Source organism: Anomaloglossus baeobatrachus, chromosome 3 (assembly GCF_048569485.1).
Source record: "Anomaloglossus baeobatrachus isolate aAnoBae1 chromosome 3, aAnoBae1.hap1, whole genome shotgun sequence".
Classification (NCBI taxonomy): domain Eukaryota; kingdom Metazoa; phylum Chordata; class Amphibia; order Anura; family Aromobatidae; genus Anomaloglossus; species Anomaloglossus baeobatrachus.
In genome coordinates this window covers 149,620,802-149,633,755 of record NC_134355.1, presented here as the reverse complement: position 1 = coordinate 149,633,755, position 12,954 = coordinate 149,620,802, and the positions used below count along the sequence as shown (strand labels likewise).

Sequence of the window (12,954 nt, the reverse complement as noted above, 5' to 3'; positions counted from 1 at the left end):
TGGTGGCCGGTCTACAGCTCTTGATAAGTCGCCTTATAAAATAAAGCTATCTGTTAGTGCAAATTTAATGATTGCCCTATTTTTATCAATCAGCAGCTCCAGTTACAATCTCAAGGTTGTCACACAGCCACCAGGATGGCCGAGTGGTTAAGGCGTTGGATTCAATGGATATGTATCCGCGTGGGTTCGAACCCCACTCCTGGTATGCGTTTTACTCTTGAAAATCTTCAAGGCATCTCAAAATTTACATAGGTCTGAACAGCAGGAAAGATATTGTTGCTCGGTAGCACAGTTGTATACCTGTAATAAATATGAATATTGCAATTAATTGAGTGGAGGTTTTATAATAAACTGAAGCTCTGGTACGACGTATGATGATCACTAGAGGAAGTTTCAAGTTTCAACCAAAGAATAGACATCTAAAAAAACCACTTGTGGAATGTTTTGGGAAAAAGATGTAGTTGATTTATTGAGGTAAACAATCATACTGTAGCTCCAAAAGAAGTTTTAAAGCACATGATGTCAAAATAATATGAGCGAATCAGAAGTATGACAAAAGAAATTTGTATAAAATATGGTCTTCTAGAAAGGTTAGATCAAAAAAGGAAAAGGACAGGGTGCATAGGTAGTGATGAAATGTTAAATCTACTTAGGAAAACATAAGGTATAGTGAAGAGACGAACTAGTCATTGACATTATGTGGAAAGATTAATTTGTATTAGGAAACTCGATTTTTTAACTTAGCGTTGTTGATAAATCCAGGTAACATTTTATTCCAATGATCAGTTTTGGTCATCTTTCTAAACATAGAGCAAAATTGAAAGCCAATATACAGAGGAAAGTTAAAGTTGGAGTATGAAATTTCCAGTGAAGAGTATGGTCTACATTGGTGACCGGTCTACAGCTCTTGATAAGTCACCTTATAAAATAAAGCTATCTGTTAGTGCAAATTTATCAAAAGTATGATAAAAGAAATTTGTATAACATATGGTCTTCTAGAAAGGTTTGATCAAAAAAGGAAAAGGACAGGGTGCATAGGTAGTGATGAAATGTTAAATATGCTTAGGAAAACATGGGGTATAGTGAAGTGACAAACTTGTCATTGACATTATGTGGAAAGAATAATTTGTATTAGGAAACTCAATTATTTTAACTTAGCGTTGTTGATAAATCCAGGTAACATTTTATTCCAATGATCAGTTTTGGTCATCTTTCTAAACATAGAGCAAAATTGAAAACCAATATACAGAGGAAAGTTAAAGTTGGAGTATGAAATATCCAGTGAAGAGTATGGTCTACATTGGTGGCCGGTCTACAGCTCTTGATAAGTCGCCTTATAAAATAAAGCTATCTGTTAGTGCAAATTTAATGATTGCACTATTTTTATCAATCATCAGCTCCAGTTACAATCTAAAGGTTCACACACAGCCACCAGGATGGCCGAGTGGTTAAGGCGTTGGATCCAATGGATATGTATACGCGTGGGTTCGAACCCCACTCCTGGTATGCGTTTTACTCTTGAAAATCTTCAAGGCATCTCAAAATTTACATAGGTCTGAACAGCAGGAAAGATATTGTTGCTCGGTAGCACAGTTGTATACCTGTAATAACCATGAATATTGCAATTAATTGAGTGGAGGTTTTATAATAAACTGAAGCTCTAGTACGACGTATGATGATCACTAGTGGAAGTTTCAAGTTTCAACCAAAGAATAGACATCTAAAAAAAACAAATGTGGAATGTTTTGAGAAAAAGATGTAGTTGATTTATTGAGGTAAACAATCATACTGAAGCTCCAAAAGAAGTTTTAAAGCACATGATGTCAAAATAATATGAGCGAATCAGAAGTATGATAAAAGAAATTTGTATAAAATATGGTCTTCTAGAAAGGTTAGATCAAAAAAGGAAAAGGACAGGGTGCATAGGTAGTAATGAAATGTTAAATCTACTTAGGAAAACATAAGGTATAGTGAAGAGACGAACTAGACATTGACATTATGTGGAAAGATTAATTTGTATTAAGAAACTCGATTTTTTAACTTAGCGTTGTTGATAAATCCAGGTAACATTTTATTCCAATGATCAGTTTTGGTCATCTTTCTAAACATAGAGCAAAATTGAAAGCCAATATACAGAGGAAAGTAAAAGTTGGAGTATGAAATTTCCAGTGAAGAGTATGGTCTACATTGGTGACCGGTCTACAGCTCTTGATAAGTCACCTTATAAAATAAAGCTATCTGTTAGTGCAAATTTATCAAAAGTATGATAAAAGAAATTTGTATAACATATGGTCTTCTAGAAAGGTTAGATCAAAAAAGGAAAAGGACAGGGTGCATAGGTAGTGATGAAATGTTAAATATGCTTAGGAAAACATGGGGTATAGTGAAGTGACAAACTTGTCATTGACATTATGTGGAAAGATTAATTTGTATTAGGAAACTCGATTTTTTTAACTTAGCGTTGTTGATAAATCCAGGTAACATTTTATTCCAATGATCAGTTTTGGTCATCTTTCTAAACATAGAGCAAAATTGAAAGCCAATATACAGAGGAAAGTTAAAGTTGGAGTATGAAATATCCAGTGAACAGTATGGTCTACATTGGTGGCCGGTCTACAGCTCTTGATAAGTCGCCTTATAAAATAAAGCTATCTGTTAGTGCAAATTTAATGATTGCACTATTTTTATCAATCATCAGCTCCAGTTACAATCTAAAGGCTGCCACACAACCACCAGGATGGCCGAGTGGTTAAGGCGTTGGACTTAAGATCCAATGGATATGTATCCGCTTGGGTTCGAACCCCACTCCTGGTAAGATTTTTACTCTTGAAAATCTTCAGGGCATCTCAAAATCTACATAGGTCTGAACAGCAGGAAAGATATTGTTGCTCGGTAGCACAGTTGTATACCTGTAATAACCATGAATATTGCAATTAATTGAATGGAGGTTTTATAATAAACTGAAGCTCTAGTACGACGTATGATGATCACTAAAGGAAGTTTCAACCAAAGAAAAGACATCTAAAAAAAACAAATGTGGAATGTTTTGAGAAAAAGATGTAGTTGATTTATTGAGGTAAACAATCATACTGAAGCTCCAAAAGAAGTTTTAAAGCACATGATGTCAAAATAATATGAGCGAATCAGAAGTATGATAAAAGAAATTTGTATAAAATATGGTCTTCTAGAAAGGTTAGATCAAAAAAGGAAAAGGACAGGGTGCATAGGTAGTGATGAAATGTTAAATGTGCTTAGGAAAACATGGGGTATAGTGAAGTGACGATCTTGTCATTGACATTATGTGGAAAGATTAATTTGTATTAGGAAACTCGATTTTTTTAACTTAGCGTTGTTGATAAATCCAGGTAACATTTTATTCCAATGATCAGTTTTGGTCATCTTTCTAAACATAGAGCAAAAATGAAAGCCAATATACAGAGGAAAGTTAAAGTTGGAGTATGAAATTTCCAGTGAAGAGTATGGTCTACATTGGTGGCCGGTCTACAGCTCTTGATAAGTCGCCTTATAAAATAAAGCTATCTGTTAGTGCAAATTTAATGATTGCACTATTTTTATCAATCATCAGCTCCAGTTACAATCTAAAGGTTGACACACAGCCACCAGGATGGCCGAGTGGTTAAGGCGTTGGATCCAATGGATATGTATCCGCGTGGGTTCGAACCCCACTCCTGGTATGCGTTTTACTCTTGAAAATCTTCAAGGCATCTCAAAATCTACATAGGTCTTAACATCAGGAAAGATATTGTTGCTCGGTAGCACAGTTGTATACCTGTAATAACCATGAATATTGCAATTAATTGAGTGGAGGTTTTATAATAAACTGAAGCCCTAGTACGACGTATGATGATCACTAGAGGAAGTTTCAACCAAAGAAAAGACATTTAAAAAAAACAAATGTGGAATGTTTTGAGAAAAAGATGTAGTTGATTTATTGAGGTAAACAATCATACTGAAGCTCCAAAAGAAGTTTTAAAGCACATGATGTCAAAATAATATGAGCGAATCAGAAGTATGATAAAAGAAATTTGTATAAAATATGGTCTTCTAGAAAGGTTAGATCAAAAAAGGAAAAGGACAGGGTGCATAGGTAGTGATGAAATGTTAAATGTGCTTAGGAAAACATGGGGTATAGTGAAGTGACGATCTTGTCATTGACATTATGTGGAAAGATTAATTTGTATTAGGAAACTCGATTTTTTTAACTTAGCGTTGTTGATAAATCCAGGTAACATTTTATTCCAATAAATAAGTTTTGGTCATCTTTCTAAACATAGAGCAAAAATGAAAGCCAATATACAGAGGAAAGTTAAAGTTGGAGTATGAAATTTCCAGTGAAGAGTATGGTCTACATTGGTGGCCAGTCTACAGCTCTTGATAAGTCTCCTTATAAAATAAAGCTATCTGTTAGTGGAAATTTAATGATTGCACTATTTTTCTCAATCATCAGCTCCAGTTACAATCTAAAGGTTGACACACAGCCACCAGGATGGCCGAGTGGTTAAGGCGTTGGATCCAATGGATATGTATCCGCCTGGGTTCGAACCCCACTCATGGTATGCGTTTTACTCTTGAAAATCTTCAAGGCATCTCAAAATTTACATAGGTCTGAACAGCAGGAAAGATATTGTTGCTCGGTAGCACAGTTGTATACCTGTAATAACCATGAATATTGCAATTAATTGAGTGGAGGTTTTATAATAAACTGAAGCTCTAGTACAACGTATGATGATCACTAGAGGAAGTTTCAACCAAAGAAAAGACATCTAAAAAAAACAAATGTGGAATGTTTTGAGAAAAAGATGTAGTTGATTTACTGAGGTAAACATTCATACTGAAGCTCTAAAAGAAGTTTTAAAGCACATGATGTCAAAATAATATGAGCGAATCAGAAGTATGATAAAAGAAATTTGTATAAAATATGGTCTTCTAGAAAGGTTAGATCAAAAAAGGAAAAGGACAGGGTGCATAGGTAGTAATGAAATGTTAAATCTACTTAGGAAAACATAAGGTATAGTGAAGAGAGGAACTAGTCATTGACATTATGTGGAAAGATTAATTTGTATTAGGAAACTCGATTTTTTAACTTAGCGTTGTTGATAAATCCAGGTAACATTTTATTCCAGTGATCAGTTTTGGTCATCTTTCTAAACATAGAGCAAAATTGAAAGCCAATATACAGAGGAAAGTAAAAGTTAAAGTATGAAATTTCCAGTGAAGAGTATGGTCTACATTGGTGACCGGTCTACAGCTCTTGATAAGTCACCTTATAAAATAAAGCTATCTGTTAGTGCAAATTTATCAAAAGTATGATAAAAGAAATTTGTATAACATATGGTCTTCTAGAAAGGTTAGATCAAAAAAGGAAAAGGACAGGGTGCATAGGTAGTGATGAAATGTTAAATATGCTTAGGAAAACATGGGGTATAGTGAAGTGACAAACTTGTCATTGACATTATGTGGAAAGAATAATTTGTATTAGGAAACTCAATTATTTTAACTTAGCGTTGTTGATAAATCCAGGTAACATTTTATTCCAATGATCAGTTTTGGTCATCTTTCTAAACATAGAGCAAAATTGAAAGCCAATATACAGAGGAAAGTTAAAGTTGGAGTATGAAATATCCAGTGAAGAGTATGGTCTACATTGGTGGCCGGTCTACAGGTCTTGATAAGTCGCCTTATAAAATAAAGCTATCTGTTAGTGCAAATTTAATGATTGCACTATTTTTATCAATCATCAGCTCCAGTTACAATCTAAAGTTTGACACACAGCCACCAGGATGGCCGAGTGGTTAAGGCGTTGGATCCAATGGATATGTATCCGCGTGGGTTCGAACCCCACGCCTGGTATGCGTTTTACTCTTGAAAATCTTCAAGGCATCTCAAAATCTACATAGGTCTGAACAGAAGGAAAGATATTGTTGCCCGGTAGCACAGTTGTATACCTGTAATAACCATGAATATTGCAATTAATTGAGTGGAGGTTTTATAATAAACTGAAGCTCTAGTACAACGTATGATGATCACTAGAGGAAGTTTCAAGTTTCAACCAAGGAAAAGACATCTAAAAAAAACAAATGTGGAATGTTTTGAGAAAAAGATGTAGTTGATTTACTGAGGTAAACATTCATACTGAAGCTCTAAAAGAAGTTTTAAAGCACATGATGTCAAAATAATATGAGCGAATCAGAAGTATGATAAAAGAAATTTGTATAAAATATGGTCTTCTAGAAAGGTTAGATCAAAAAAGGAAAAGGACAGGGTGCATAGGCAGTAATGAAATGTTAAATCTACTTAGGAAAACATAAGGTATAGTGAAGAGAGGAACTAGTCATTGACATTATGTGGAAAGAATAATTTGTATTAGGAAACTCGATTTTTTAACTTAGCGTTGTTGATAAATCCAGGTAACATTTTATTCCAATGATCAGTTTTGGTCATCTTTCTAAACATAGAGCAAAATTGAAAGCCAATATACAGAGGAAAGTAAAAGTTAAAGTATGAAATTTCCAGTGAAGAGTATGGTCTACATTGGTGACCGGTCTACAGCTCTTGATAAGTCACCTTATAAAATAAAGCTATCTGTTAGTGCAAATTTATCAAAAGTATGATAAAAGAAATTTGTATAACATATGGTCTTCTAGAAAGGTTAGATCAAAAAAGGAAAAGGACAGGGTGCATAGGTAGTGATGAAATGTTAAATATGCTTAGGAAAACATGGGGTATAGTGAAGTGACAAACTTGTCATTGACATTATGTGGAAAGAATAATTTGTATTAGGAAACTCAATTATTTTAACTTAGCGTTGTTGATAAATCCAGGTAACATTTTATTCCAATGATCAGTTTTGGTCATCTTTCTAAACATAGAGCAAAATTGAAAACCAATATACAGAGGAAAGTTAAAGTTGGAGTATGAAATATCCAGTGAAGAGTATGGTCTACATTGGTGGCCGGTCTACAGCTCTTGATGAGTCGCCTTATAAAATAAAGCTATCTGTTAGTGCAAATTTAATGATTGCACTATTTTTATCAATCATCAGCTCCAGTTACAATCTAAAGGTTGACACACAGCCACCAGGATGGCCGAGTGGTTAAGGCGTTGGATCCAATGGATATGTATACGCGTGGGTTCGAACCCCACGCCTGGTATGCGTTTTAATCTTGAAAATCTTCAAGGCATCTCAAAATCTACATAGGTCTGAACAGCAGGAAAGATATTGTTGCTCGGTAGCACAGTTGTATACCTGTAATAACCATGAATATTGCAATTAATTGAGTGGAGGTTTTATAATAAACTGAAGCTCTAGTACGACGTATGATGATCACTAGAGGAAGTTTCAAGTTTCAACCAAAGAAAAGACATCTAAAAAAAACAAATGTGGAATGTTTTGAGAAAAAGATGTAGTTGATTTATTGAAGTAAACAATCATACTGAAGCTCCAAAAGAAGTTTTAAAGCACATGGTGTCAAAATAATATGATCGAATCAGAAGTATGATAAAAGAAATTTGTATAAAATATGGTCTTCTAGAAAGGTTAGATCAAAAAAGGAAAAGGACAGGGTGCATAGATAGTAATGAAATGTTAACTCTACTTAGGAAAACATAAGGTATAGTGAAGAGACGAACTAGTCATTGACATTATGTGGAAAGATTAATTTGTATTAGGAAACTCGATCTTTTAACTTAGCGTTGTTGATAAATCCAGGTAACATTTTATTCCAATGATCAGTTTTGGTCATCTTTCTAAACATAGAGCAAAATTGAAAGCCAATATACAGAGGAAAGTAAAAGTTGGAGTATAAAAATTTCCAGTGAAGAGTATGGTCTACATTGGTGACCGGTCTACAGCTCTTGATAAGTCACCTTATAAAATAAAGCTATCTGTTAGTGCAAATTTATCAAAAGTATGATAAAAGAAATTTGTATAACATATGGTCTTCTAGAAAGGTTAGATCAAAAAAGGAAAAGGACAGGGTGCATAGGTAGTGATGAAATGTTAAATATGCTTAGGAAAACATGGGGTATAGTGAAGTGACAAACTTGTCATTGACATTATGTGGAAAGATTAATTTGTATTAGGAAACTCGATTTTTTTAACTTAGCGTTGTTGATAAATCCAGGTAACATTTTATTCCAATGATCAGTTTTGGTCATCTTTCTAAACATAGAGCACAAATGAAAGCCAATATACAGAGGAAAGTTAAAGTTGGAGTATGAAATATCCAGTGAACAGAATGGTCTACATTGGTGGCCGGTCTACAGCTCTTGATAAGTCGCCTTATAAAATAAAGCTATCTGTTAGTGCAAATTTAATGATTGCACTATTTTTATCAATCATCAGCTCCAGTTACAATCTAAAGGCTGCCACACAAGCACCAGGATGGCCGAGTGGTTAAGGCGTTGGACTTAAGATCCAATGGATATGTATCTGCGTGGGTTCGAACCCCACTCCTGGTATGAGTTTTACTCTTGAAAATCTTCAAGGCATCTCAAAATCTACATAGGTCTGAACAGCAGGAAAGATATTGTTGCTCGGTAGCACAGTTGTATACCTGTAATAACCATGAATATTGCAATTAATTGAGTGGAGGTTTTATAATAAACTGAAGCTCTAGTACGACGTATGATGATCACTAGTGGAAGTTTCAAGTTTCAACCAAAGAAAAGACATCTAAAAAAAACAAATGTGGAATGTTTTGAGAAAAAGATGTAGTTGATTTATTGAGGTAAACAATCATACTGAAGCTCCAAAAGAAGTTTTAAAGCATATGATGTCAAAATAATATGAGCGAATCAGAAGTATGACAAAAGAAATTTGTATAAAATATGGTCTTCTAGAAAGGTTAGATCAAAAAAGGAAAAGGACAGGGTGCATAGGTAGTGATGAAATGTTAAATATGCTTAGGAAAACATGGGGTATAGTGAAGAGACGAACTAGTCATTGACATTATGTGGAAAGATTAATTTGTATTAGGAAACTCGATCTTTTAACTTAGCGTTGTTGATAAATCCAGGTAACATTTTATTCCAATGATCAGTTTTGGTCATCTTTCTAAACGTAGAGCAAAATTGAAAGCCAATATACAGAGGAAAGTAAAAGTTGGAGTATGAAATTTCCAGTGAAGAGTATGGTCTACATTGGTGACCGGTCTACAGCTCTTGATAAGTCACCTTATAAAATAAAGCTATCTGTTAGTGCAAATTTATCAAAAGTATGATAAAAGAAATTTGTATAACATATGGTCTTCTAGAAAGGTTAGATCAAAAAAGGAAAAGGACAGGGTGCATAGGTAGTGATGAAATGTTAAATATGCTTAGGAAAACATGGGGTATAGTGAAGTGACAAACTTGTCATTGACATTATGTGGAAAGATTAATTTGTATTAGGAAACTCGATTTTTTTAACTTAGCGTTGTTGATAAATCCAGGTAACATTTTATTCCAATGATCAGTTTTGGTCATCTTTCTAAACATAGAGCAAAAATGAAAGCCAATATACAGAGGAAAGTTAAAGTTGGAGTATGAAATATCCAGTGAACAGTATGGTCTACATTGGTGGCCGGTCTACAGCTCTTGATAAGTCGCCTTATAAAATAAAGCTATCTGTTAGTGCAAATTTAATGATTGCACTATTTTTATCAATCATCAGCTCCAGTTACAATCTAAAGGCTGCCACACAACCACCAGGATGGCCGAGTGGTAAAGGCGTTGGACTTAAGATCCAATGGATGTGTATCCGCGTGGGTTCTAACCCCACTCCTGGTATGAGTTTTACTCTTGAAAATCTTCAAGGAATCTCAAAATCTACATAGGTCTGAACAGCAGGAAAGATATTGTTGCTCGGTAGCACAGTTGTATACCTGTAATAATCATGAATATTGCAATTAATTGAGTGGAGGTTTTATAATAAACTGAAGCTCTAGTACGACGTATGATGATCACTGGAGGAAGTTTCAAGTTTCAACCAAAGAAAAGACATCTAAAAAAACAAATGTGGAATGTTTTGAGAAAAAGATGTAGTTGATTTATTGAGGTAAACAATCATACTGTAGCTCCAAAAGAAGTTTTAAAGCACATGATGTCAAAATAATATGAGCGAATCAGAAGTATGACAAAAGAAATTTGTATAAAATACGGTCTTCTAGAAAGGTTAGATCAAAAAAGGAAAAGGACAGGGTGCATAGGTAGTGATGAAATGTTAAATCTACTTAGGAAAACATAAGGTATAGTGAAGAGACAAACTTGTCATTGACATTATGTGGAAAGATTAATTTGTATTAGGAAACTCGATTTTTTTAACTTAGCGTTGTTGATAAATCCAGGTAACATTTTATTCTAATGATCAGTTTTGGTCATCTTTCTAAACATAGAGCAAAATTGAAAGCCAATATGCAGAGGAAAGTAAAAGTTGGAGTATGAAATTTCCAGTGAAGAGTATGGTCTACATTGGTGACCGGTCTACAGCTCTTGATAAGTCACCTTATAAAATAAAGCTATCTGTTAGTGCAAATTTATCAAAAGTATGATAAAAGAAATTTGTATAACATATGGTCTTCTAGAAAGGTTAGATCAAAAAAGGAAAAGGACAGGGTGCATAGGTAGTGATGAAATGTTAAATATGCTTAGGAAAACATGGGGTATAGTGAAGTGACAAACTTGTCATTGACATTATGTGGAAAGATTAATTTGTATTAGGAAACTCGATTTTTTTAACTTAGCGTTGTTGATAAATCCAGGTAACATTTTATTCCAATGATCAGTTTTGGTCATCTTTCTAAACATAGAGCAAAAATGAAAGCCAATATACAGAGGAAAGTTAAAGTTGGAGTATGAAATATCCAGTGAACAGTATGGTCTACATTGGTGGCCGGTCTACAGCTCTTGATAAGTCGCCTTAAAAAATAAAGCTATCTGTTAGTGCAAATTTAATGATTGCACTATTTTTATCAATCATCAGCTCCAGTTACAATCTAAAGGCTGCCACACAACCACCAGGATGGCCGAGTGGTTAAGGCGTTGGACTTAAGATCCAATGGATATGTATCCACGTGGGTTCGAACCCCACTCCTGGTATGAGTTTTACTCTTGAAAATCTTCAAGGCATCTCAAAATCTACATAGGTCTGAACAGCAGGAAAGATATTGTTGCTCGGTAGCACAGTTGTATACCTGTAATAACCATGAATATTGCAATTAATTGAGTGGAGCTTTTATAATAAACTGAAGCTCTAGTACGACGTATGATGATCACTAGAGGAAGTTTCAAGTTTCAACCAAAGAATAGACATCTAAAAAAACCAAATGTGGAATGTTTTGGGAAAAAGATGTAGTTGATTTATTGAGGTAAACAATCATACTGTAGCTCCAAAAGAAGTTTTAAAGCACATGATGTCAAAATAATATGAGCGAATCAGAAGTATGACAAAAGAAATTTGTATAAAATACGGTCTTCTAGAAAGGTTAGATCAAAAAAGGAAAAGGACAGGGTGCATAGGTAGTGATGAAATGTTAAATGTGCTTAGGAAAACATGGGGTATAGTGAAGTGACAAACTTGTCATTGACATTATGTGGAAAGATTAATTTGTATTAGGAAACTCGATTTTTTTAACTTAGCGTTGTTGATAAATCCAGGTAACATTTTATTCCAATGATCAGTTTTGGTCATCTTTCTAAACATAGAGCACAAATGAAAGCCAATATACAGAGGAAAGTTAAAGTTGGAGTATGAAATATCCAGTGAACAGAATGGTCTACATTGGTGGCCGGTCTACAGCTCTTGATAAGTCGCCTTATAAAATAAAGCTATCTGTTAGTGCAAATTTAATGATTGCACTATTTTTATCAATCATCAGCTCCAGTTACAATCTAAAGGCTGCCACACAACCACCAGGATGGCCGAGTGGTTAAGGCGTTGGACTTAAGATCCAATGGATATGTATCCACGTGGGTTCGAACCCCACTCCTGGTATGAGTTTTACTCTTGAAAATCTTCAAGGCATCTCAAAATCTACATAGGTCTGAACAGCAGGAAAGATATTGTTGCTCGGTAGCACAGTTGTATACCTGTAATAACCATGAATATTGCAATTAATTGAGTGGAGGTTTTATAATAAACTGAAGCTCTAGTACGACGTATGATGATCACTAGAGGAAGTTTCAAGTTTCAACCAAAGAATAGACATCTAAAAAAACCAAATGTGGAATGTTTTGAGAAAAAGATGTAGTTGATTTATTGAGGTAAACAATCATACTGTAGCTCCAAAAGAAGTTTTAAAGCACATGATGTCAAAATAATATGAGCGAATCAGAAGTATGACAAAAGAAATTTGTATAAAATATGGTCTTCTAGAAAGGTTAGATCAAAAAAGGAAAAGGACAGGGTGCATAGGTAATGATGAAATATTAAATATGCTTAGGAAAACATGGGGTATAGTGAAGTGACAAACTTGTGATTGACATTATGTGGAAAGATTAATTTGTATTAGGAAACTCGATTTTTTTAACTTAGCGTTGTTGATAAATCCAGGTAACATTTTATTCCAATGATCAGTATTGGTCATCTTTCTAAACATAGAGCAAAAATGAAAGCCAATATACAGAGGAAAGTTAAAGTTGGAGTATGAAATATCCAGTGAACAGAATGGTCTACATTGGTGGCCGGTCTACAGCTCTTGATAAGTCGCCTTAAAAAATAAAGCTATCTGTTAGTGCAAATTTAATGATTGCACTATTTTTATCAATCATCAGCTCCAGTTACAATCTAAAGGCTGCCACACAACCACCAGGATGGCCGAGTGGTTAAGGCGTTGGACTTAAGATCCAATGGATATGTATCCGCGTGGGTTCGAACCCCACTCCTGGTATGAGTTTTACTCTTGAAAATCTTCAAGGCATCTCAAAATCTACATAGGTCTGAACAGCAGGAAAGAT

At 34.4% G+C, this 12,954-nt stretch overlaps 6 non-coding genes across 6 annotated transcripts; all 6 read left to right on the top strand.

The window, feature by feature from the left end:
• Positions 1–2,731: 2,731 nt before the first annotated feature.
• Positions 2,732–2,814, top strand: TRNAL-UAA (transfer RNA leucine (anticodon UAA)). Its single transcript has one exon. It is a non-coding gene; the product is annotated as a tRNA-Leu (tRNA).
• A 5,584-nt stretch (positions 2,815–8,398) lies between these two features.
• Positions 8,399–8,481, top strand: TRNAL-UAA (transfer RNA leucine (anticodon UAA)). The gene has a single exon. It is a non-coding gene; the product is annotated as a tRNA-Leu (tRNA).
• A 1,225-nt stretch (positions 8,482–9,706) lies between these two features.
• On the top strand, positions 9,707–9,789 carry TRNAL-UAA (transfer RNA leucine (anticodon UAA)). The gene has a single exon. It is a non-coding gene; the product is annotated as a tRNA-Leu (tRNA).
• A 1,225-nt stretch (positions 9,790–11,014) lies between these two features.
• On the top strand, positions 11,015–11,097 carry TRNAL-UAA (transfer RNA leucine (anticodon UAA)). Its single transcript has one exon. It is a non-coding gene; the product is annotated as a tRNA-Leu (tRNA).
• An 812-nt stretch (positions 11,098–11,909) lies between these two features.
• On the top strand, positions 11,910–11,992 carry TRNAL-UAA (transfer RNA leucine (anticodon UAA)). Its single transcript has one exon. It is a non-coding gene; the product is annotated as a tRNA-Leu (tRNA).
• An 812-nt stretch (positions 11,993–12,804) lies between these two features.
• TRNAL-UAA (transfer RNA leucine (anticodon UAA)) lies at positions 12,805–12,887 on the top strand. Its single transcript has one exon. It is a non-coding gene; the product is annotated as a tRNA-Leu (tRNA).
• Positions 12,888–12,954: the final 67 nt, after the last annotated feature.